The sequence below is a fragment of the Vicia villosa genome, unplaced genomic scaffold (genome assembly GCF_029867415.1).
Source record: "Vicia villosa cultivar HV-30 ecotype Madison, WI unplaced genomic scaffold, Vvil1.0 ctg.002352F_1_1, whole genome shotgun sequence".
NCBI lineage: Eukaryota > Viridiplantae > Streptophyta > Magnoliopsida > Fabales > Fabaceae > Vicia > Vicia villosa.
Window position 1 is genome coordinate 95,501 of NW_026705903.1, and position 7,852 is coordinate 103,352.

Genomic DNA, 7,852 nt, shown 5'->3' on the forward strand with positions numbered 1-7,852 from the left:
GGCCAAAAACAAGTAACAAAAATCACATGACAATTACACAAAAATGACATGGAAATAGTACAAGAGCAATTCAAGCATTTGTGCGAAATTAAACTAAAAAAATATTACTATTTTTTTATGAGTTTTTAAGTGTTAATGGAACTCTAATTCAAGCCTAAAGACCTAAATTCTAATAAGCCTAAACTAGTATTTTTTTTTGAGGTTTTTATGTCAACAATTACCTAAAAATTGAACAAAAATCAATGATTCTAAATGTTATTATTATATACAAATCTACTGAGAAAATTATGATTTTACATGCTTTTTATTAGCTAAAAAAATAGAACAAAACTATGTCAAAAATACTAAATTCTAACAAGAAAAATATGGGAACAGGGGGTGAAAGCCTGAAAATCAGTGTATGCCCAGAGTACAGGCGCAAGCCCGACCATAGTTGGCCCAATGTGAATTTTTTGTTTCAGATTTCTACTAGCACACAAAAAAAAGGAGGTATGATTGGGCTCAGGGGTGTAGATTGCAATTATCATTGAGCCCATGGTATCTTGATCCACATCTCATTTTTTATTCAAACTAAACAATAATAAAAAAAATTAAATAAACAAAAAGAAGAGGAAATAGGGTTTAGATTGTGACCTTTCAGCTTTCCTTCTTCTTTCTCGTGGACGCAACAACGGCGGAGCATACTCTTCCCTTCATCTCCGATCAAACCCCTCGAACGCCACCGTGGACCAGAGCGAGGAAACCACAGCTCATCTCCGTCGTCTCTCCCGATTTGATTCTTTCTTTACTCGGTCCCGGTAATTCCTCTCTCGATTCAACAACCTCTCGTCTCAGATTCTTCCGATCTCTTTCTCGATTCAGTTCCGGCGGAATTTGTCCAAAGATTCTTTGAATCTGGTGAAGATGCTGAAAGAATATCCACGAAATGACTCGAAAACTCAGGTTCTTCCTTCCGGTTTCTTCATCTCTTCCTTTGTGTTTTGGTGTTCGTCGGCGCCGATGCCAAGTCCAGAAGATGTGCTTTGAGACCTTCAGGTATTTTGTAACCTTTGTGTTATACTTCTTCTTCGTCTTTCCTCTAAGTTGTTACTCGTAACAACGCCGTTGTTGGTTGATTGCAGAGAAGGGAAGTTTGAAGTGATGATCCCTGCCGTATGAGGTTGACGAAGGAGATTATGATTGATGAGGTTTCCGTTGGAGAATGAGGTTCTGAATTCGTGAAGAGAGAAAGATGAAGATTATGAACGATTTGTCGCACATGAAGATTGGTGATTTTCTATGAATTGAAGATTGAAGCTTGGAGAAGATGAAGGTGGTGGAGAGTGGAAGTGGTGGATGAAGTGTGTGTGAGCGGCGAAGAAGTGATGGTTCTGAATTCAGAGCGTGAGAGGATAATGAGGTATGAAGATGGTGATGGAAGCTGAATGATGATGAGCGAAGAATGAGAGAATGGAGAAGATGGAAACAGAGTGAAGAATGGTTGAATTGAATAGTGAAGATGATGAATGGAAGTGAACGACATTGAGAAGTGAAGAGTTCTGCTTATATAGAGTTTCAGGTTTTCCTTTCTCATTCTCTTATGATTCAGTTTCTGTTAGTGTTAGTTAGGGAAGTTTGTTACTTGTTTTTTCTGTTGAGAGTTAGTTGCTATTGTTAGTTATATGGTATGCTGAGTTGGCACAGTTGGTTGAAGGTTAGTTATGTTAGTTAGAACGTGAATTGAATTCTGTTAAAGTTAGTTTGGTAGTTAAAGGTTGGTATTTAGGTAGTTAGAAGTTAAGGGTTAGGAAAAGTGGTTGAAAAGGGTCATGTTTGGACTGAATTGTTAGATTGAATGCAGGGACTGTTCGACGTGGATTTTTGTGCGGGACAATTCGGCTTGCTGCAGACATTTTATTAGCTTCAAATGGTAATTCTTTATTATCTTCTGATGCAGGTCTAATGTGGTTAATATTGAGCAGCTGACTTGAAAATTGTTATGGACTTATATGAATGTTGTAGGTTTCTGTGAAATGGTGTATTTGCCGGCCTGTGTTTATATATGATCAAAGACATGATGATGCTAACTGGTGCGGTATTGTGTGCGCATGCGCAGGTTGATTTTGGTTTGAAGGATGCAGTTTTTTTCTTTTTGAATGTGAGCTGTTGTAGGTTAGTTTGAAATGGTTAGAGTTATTTTATGCCTAGAATGATCAGTAGAGTGAGGTTATGAGTAAGCAACTGGAGGTTCCAATGTGGTACCGAGTCAATTTGTTTTGCTATCATGAGGGACTGTTTTTTTCTTATTTCTCTTCTGAAAAGCATCTTTTTTTTGACATGTTTGGTGGCTGATTCTTGACTGTATGTTGATGAATATGCAGGTTCAGCATATGGCTTTATGATGTTGGCATTTTGGTGAAAATGGAGGTTCTTTTGCAACATGAAAGCAATATGGTCATGGGTGAAGGAAACTTGAAGCAATAGAGTCGGGAATAGGTTTAGGGATTTCCGTGTGTAATATTCTTTGATGTTGTAATGATTGTGTAGGAATTTGTAATGGAATGTCTCCTTTTGAATGATAACTTTCTTTTGTGATTCAAGTGATTCCAACCAATTTTGAATGGTAGTTTCCCTCTTCAAATAAGACTTGAAACACATTTGTTCCCTCCACGTACTCAATTGAACTTTCACATCATCACCTTATTCTCACAATACTTGAATCAAATGGCATCATGATAAGATGAAGGAAGCCAAAGTAGATTTGTATGGATTTTGGTCAAAAAGTCAACTTTTCATGGTTGACTTTGACTAAATCTAAAAGTTACACCAAATGTCCTCCATCTTGAAATTATTCATAAGTTCCACCATGCTCCATACCAAACTCTTGCTCAAAATTCAAAATCAATGACTTGTACTTCCGGTAATCAAGTGAGTCAAACTCGTATATAACGAAGCTCAATGAAATAACTTGAACCATAAGCGACACTGTCATACCCCAATTTTTGACCCTAAGATCATACATCAATTGCATTCAATCATCAATCAAGAGCACCATTGTGAAGCTTTATCTTTGATACTGTGATTATCTCTGAGGGGAATTATCGAGCATTTATAACCTTTTATTTGTTTATACTAACCAAAAAAAATCAAAAATATATGTTTTGTCTCTTTTGTTTATATTTTACAGGTGAAAGATCGGGCAAAAATCAAAATAGTGCAAGAAAACAATTTTTGAAAATTTGAAGGTGGAAATCGATTTACCCCTGTGGGAAATCGATTTCCTGTGCGCAAAATTCAAAAAAATATAAGAGGGAAGCTTGACATCATTTTGGCACCTTTTTATTTGATCATTTTACCAATTTTCCACCTCATCAAAATTAACTCATTCATTAAACCCTCTTTAACTCCATTTTACCACTTTTTACCATTTAATTGCCACTTTAATCACCAATTAAACACAAGTTAATCACCAAACACAAAAAGACCAATTTGTCACTACTCTTGCTCCAATTCTATAAATAGAGCCTTCTACTCTCTCATTTCTCAAGCTTGGAGAGCCAAAAAATTGCTTGCAAATTCATTTCTCACCCTTTCCAAAACCCTCACCCAAAGTTCATTTTCATAAGATTAGTGAGGTTCACATTGAATCTTGCTAATTTTGAACTAAGCCTCCTACATTTCACTCTTTTCTTTGATTGTTCATCTCCATACTTGAAGGATCTACACTTTGTGCTTGTTCTTGAAGCTACTTCAACACTTTAATTCAAGAATTGGTAAATTTCTCAATTCTAAGATGTAGATCTTTGTTGCTTGTGTTCAATGCATCTTTGATGCTATATTGGTGCTATTTGATGGTGATTTGATGGAAAATTCGTGCTCCTATGGATATGTGATCATAAGGTGTTTGTATGTTTGCCTAAATCAAGTTTCAAAGTTCATAATGCTGTTTTTTTTGAAAACTGTGCGCAGGAAATCGATTTCCACTCTGTTTTTTGCGCCCAAAACTGAACTCTGCACTCAGGAAATCGATTTCCTACAGAGGTAAATCGATTTCCAGTAAGGCAGAATGTGTTTTTTGCCTTTTTTATGCTTGTTTTGGCTTCCTACTTCCTCCACTTCATTAATATCATTGGATCTAGGATGTTGATAGGTTTGAAATGACCTAATCCATAATATTAGATGAATGATATTAATGATAGTGTGAGTTGATTATCTTTTGTGAATTTTATTCTTCTTCCTCCATTTCATTAATATCATTGGATCTAGGATGTTGATAGGTTTGAAAGGACCTAATCCATAATATTAGGTGAATGATATTAATGATAGTGTGAGTTGATTATCTTTTGTGAATTTTATTCTTCTTCCTCCACTTCATTAATATCATTGGATCTAGGATGTTGATAGGTTTGAAATGACCTAATCCATAATATTAGATGAATGATATTAATGATAGTGTGAGTTGATTATCTTTATGCATTTTATCTTCTCCTTCTCCTTTTTTTCTTTTGATCGATGAAAGTCTTAATACTTTGAGAATTCTTATGGATTCTTAGTGAAGACTAGATCGTTACCTATTTTCTTTTCGTGCGGTATTGCTTTCGGAAGGCGATCTACATATCGTTCTTCTCGCATACATTAGCACATAAAGTTTTGACCGGCCTCGTTGTAGGGTGATTTCTACATAAATCACTTGGCGATCTGCTTAACATAGCGCAATATTTCGTGTCCCGAATCAAAAAGATCAAACATGGAAGAGAATTGTATGCGGTTGATTTAAGACTTGTGGAGGTTTTTATCGTGTAGTCGCTATGATTCTATCAAGCTTCTGATAAACCCCATTGAATTTAAATCCGAGTACATCATTCACTCACCATAGATCTTCCTACTAACTTTGATAACATACTTGACAAGTTTCAAGATGGTTATCTTTAACACTTAACAACTAACTTTAATTTCCGCACCTTTACTATACCGCTCTTTACTATACCGCTCTTTATATTTCTCGCTTTATCGCTTTACTTTATCATTTCATCATATTTACTTTCCGCCATTTTTTCTTTGTCCACTTGGACATATGTTTATGCTTCTGTTATTTTTCTTTTGTCCACTTGGACCATACTTTATTTTTCCGCTAAAACACTAATAAATAACCAAAATCTAAAAAATACATAAGGCTCTCTTTGGACTATCAGTTACTATCCCTAGCGCTTTGGAGATTCGGACTTATGGACCTAGTACCTCTGGACTCATTCTATTACTATCCTGTGATTGTTCTGTCTGTCTGGCATTGTTCTGTTGTATGTTTATGTGTGCAGGTATTTCCTTGAAAGCCCTTGATGGTTAATTCCAAGGCATTGATATAAGGATTTTACCCGAAAACAGCTGTTACTCTGCCCAATTTTCGTCAGAATCTTAATGTGCTTAATGAAAAATGGTGCTAAGACAATAAGTTCATCTGGATCCTCAAGTGTTAATGTGTTGGTATTGATAAATCCAAAGGATGGGAAAACTACCTTGGCTCTTAATGTCAAGTGTTGGCTTCTTATTCGGTTAGACCGTTTCTTTCCTTAGCTTTTATTTTATGCATTAGGTTAGCCTCTTCATCTCCTCCCATTCTTAAATTTTCAAAATCTTCTCCCTTTTTCCAAAATATTCTTATGTTTGCAATCTTTTCAAAACCTTTTTTCTTAAAAATATCTTTCGCCCTTAGTGGCTTTTCTTCAAAAGTTTAGACACCGTTAATTGTCGAAACGAGTGGTTATACCCCACGATTTTGAAATTTATTGATAATAACGAGATCTTTTCCGCGTGAGAGAGCTAGTGGCATACTCGTTGATTTTATCCGAGTTGGAGCCCTTCTTTCATTTGCGATGCAAAGAACTTGTTTGTTCTCATGCTCAAGATCAATGGCTGAGTATTTCTCTCTAACGACAACAAAGTGTTTATTCGTTTTAAAAAACGTTTTTCCCAAAAGCGGAACTACATTAGCTCTGACTTCTCCATTGCACCGAGGAGGTATGTAGGCCCAAAGCTTAACGCTTTGCCGAGCTTATTTTAAAAATAAAACAAACCCTTTTTAGCACACACACAACACAGATTTTCAAAAAGGTTCCCGTGGAGTACCACGGATATGAGGGGTGCTTTAAACCTTCCCCTCATATAATCAACACCCGAACCTGAGTTCTCTTTCTTGTTTTTTAAAAACAAAACTTTGGGTTTTACGTTCTTTTCCCTTTTCCTTTGGAAACAATAAAGCGCGGTGGCGATTTCAAAACGGAATATTGACTCGAGTCAATCCCATGGCTTCGATGTCAGATTTTCCCCGCTACAGAAAAATGGCGACTTCACTGGGGATAAACCAGTTTTAAGTGTGTTAAGCCTATTTTTGTTTATCTGTGTGTTTATATCTGTATATATTGCTGTGTGCTTTGTTTGTTATTTTCTTTTTTTTTTCTTTTTGGTGCTCGATGGTTCCTCTGTGATGAGATAAAGTTCTAACCCGAACTTTGGTGAGTAACTTGAGATAGGAGGTGGTAAGACCAATAGTCGCATGTCAGGAGCAATCCTTACCATGAGCGTCATATGGTGGAACCCCAATCAGTGGAGGCCTCATGGAAGGTAGTAGAGGTTGTTACGAACCATCGTGATAACGCTATTACTTTCAATAGTGAGTGTCCGTAGAAGCTGAATGACCTAGAACCCTTTTAACCAATCTAAGCCTTTTTAGGATGTAGTGCAGCAACAAGATCAAGTACACATTTGAGCTTGTTGTCATGCGATACTACGCTCAGACGAGGTCTTTTTAGGCATATTATTGGCGCCCATGAGCAATTGTGCGTGCCGGTAATATCCGATAGAAGATTGAAAACTCTGGGAACCTTTGTAGAACCCGACTGGCAGGTACAAAACTCCTTAGATCACGCCTTGTGGGATGGGTAGACCCATGGCTCCATGCTCGTGACGTCGAACCTTTGAACCTGGACTGTTTGATCTTTGTGTGATTTGATGTGATCTTGTGTGCTCTTGATTGTGATTGATGCATAAACCATGCATTCATGCATTCATAAAAATGACATTCACAAATGGTTTTCAAGGAACTTAGAGACATTTTTTGTAAACATAACAGGTACCATGGATCAAAAGAGAAGCATCAAGAAGTACACTTTCAGAAATTCAAGTGCAAAGGAATTGAAAGAGCTAGCAACTTTGGTTCCTAATCTTGACAACTTCAAAAGCCGTCATGGGAAATTGATCTCTATCTTGAAGACTAAAGTGGAGAAAGGGATTCTTGAGACTCTTGTGCAGTTTTATGACCCGGTTTATCATTGTTTCACCTTTCCTGATTATCAGCTTATGCCTACTTTGGAGGAGTATTCTTATTGGATTGGTTTGCCCGTTACGGATGACATACCGTTTAGTGGTTTGGAGAAAGAGCCTCAGGTTGATGAGATAGCAGAGCTCCTTCATTTGAAGATATCAGATGTAAAAGCAAACATGACCAAAAAAGGAGGAATTTGGGGGTTGACTTCTAAGTTCTTGATTGGAAAGGCTTCTATGTTGGCTAGTAAAGGGAGTATGATTGCTTTTGAGATATTTTTGGCCTTGCTCATCTATGGTTTGATACTCTTTCCCAACATTGACAACTTTGTTGATGTTAACGCTATTCGGATTTTCATGATTGGGAATCCTGTGCCTACTTTGCTTGGGGATACTTATCATTCCATTCACCATAGGAATGATAAGAAAGGTGGACTTATCAATTGTTGTACTCCTTTGCTCTATAAGTGGTTTATTTCGCACTTACCTCAAGCTAAGAGTTTCCTGAACAATCCTGATGGTCTCTCTTGGTCTCAGAAGATCATGCCTCTTACTA

The 7,852-nt window shown here is 36.9% G+C and overlaps 1 long non-coding RNA gene across 1 annotated transcript; it reads left to right on the forward strand.

Annotated features, from left to right (window-relative positions):
• The first annotated feature begins 1,547 nt into the window (after positions 1-1,547).
• LOC131638616 (uncharacterized) lies at positions 1,548-2,605 on the forward strand. Its single transcript, XR_009294717.1, has 2 exons — positions 1,548-2,151; positions 2,361-2,605. It is a non-coding gene; the product is annotated as an uncharacterized LOC131638616 (long non-coding RNA).
• The last annotated feature ends 5,247 nt before the right edge of the window (positions 2,606-7,852 follow it).